The sequence below is a fragment of the Haliotis asinina genome, chromosome 10 (genome assembly GCF_037392515.1).
Source record: "Haliotis asinina isolate JCU_RB_2024 chromosome 10, JCU_Hal_asi_v2, whole genome shotgun sequence".
Taxonomy (NCBI): Eukaryota; Metazoa; Mollusca; class Gastropoda; order Lepetellida; family Haliotidae; genus Haliotis; species Haliotis asinina.
Genome location: NC_090289.1, coordinates 40875583 through 40876697, shown reverse-complemented (window position 1 = coordinate 40876697; position 1115 = coordinate 40875583).

Genomic DNA, 1115 nt, shown 5'->3' with positions numbered 1-1115 from the left:
ATATATATACAAGACTTACATGCTGTATTATAGCTATGGTGTTAACATAAATTCTTTTCTACAATTGGATCCCTGCAGTATGTTAAATAGATTTATTCTGTGTTGATAACGGATGTATTCCATGTCCTGTATCTACGCTGTATTATACATTGCATCTTGACAGAACATCGCAATGATGGTCCATTATATATATGCTATAAGAATACTGCATCAATACTGTATCTCGATCAAACACTACATGAATGCATTACTATTTTTATGCAATTCAATGCTAGATCTTTGCTGTCTAAAAAATACTCCACTTATGCTATAAAATATACTATGTTATTGGATACTGCATCTATGTTACATCAGATACTGCACCTATGTTATTGGATACTGCATCTATGTTATATCAGATACTGCATCTATGTTATTGGATACTGCATCTATGTTACATCAGATACTGCATCTATGTTATTGGATACTGCATCTATGTTATATCAGATACTGCATCTATGCTATTGGATACTGCATCTATGTTACATCAGATACTGCATCTATGTTATTGGATACTGCATCTATGTTATATCAGATGCTACACCTATTTTATATCAGATACTGCATCTATGTCATATCAGATACTACATCTATGTTATATCGACACTACATCTGTTATATCAGATACTGCATCCTTACAAGATAGAAAATACATCATTTTATTTTTTTCAAATCCAGCATTTAACAACAAACACTGTATTTACATCACTACTTTTTAACTCTGCACCTAAGCCATACCTCTGCATCTATGCTATGTCAGTACTACAGTTATGCTCAGTCTATGCTGTATCTATATTATGGCCTCTTAACAATTCACTTAGATCATATTGCATCTATCCATGGCTACATAATAACTCCAGGCTTACACATTTTTCTGACACAAATTCACCATAAAGTTAAGAATAAATAATCAATATATTCATTTTTTACTCTCCTGCTTGACTTTGAATATCCAATTTAACACATGCATAGAATGAAAAAACACTCTCTTAGGCAATTGTAGGGTGGGGTGGGATTTCCTGTCCCAAATACACTAATAGTTATGCTAATATATTAACAACAACAATACATCATGA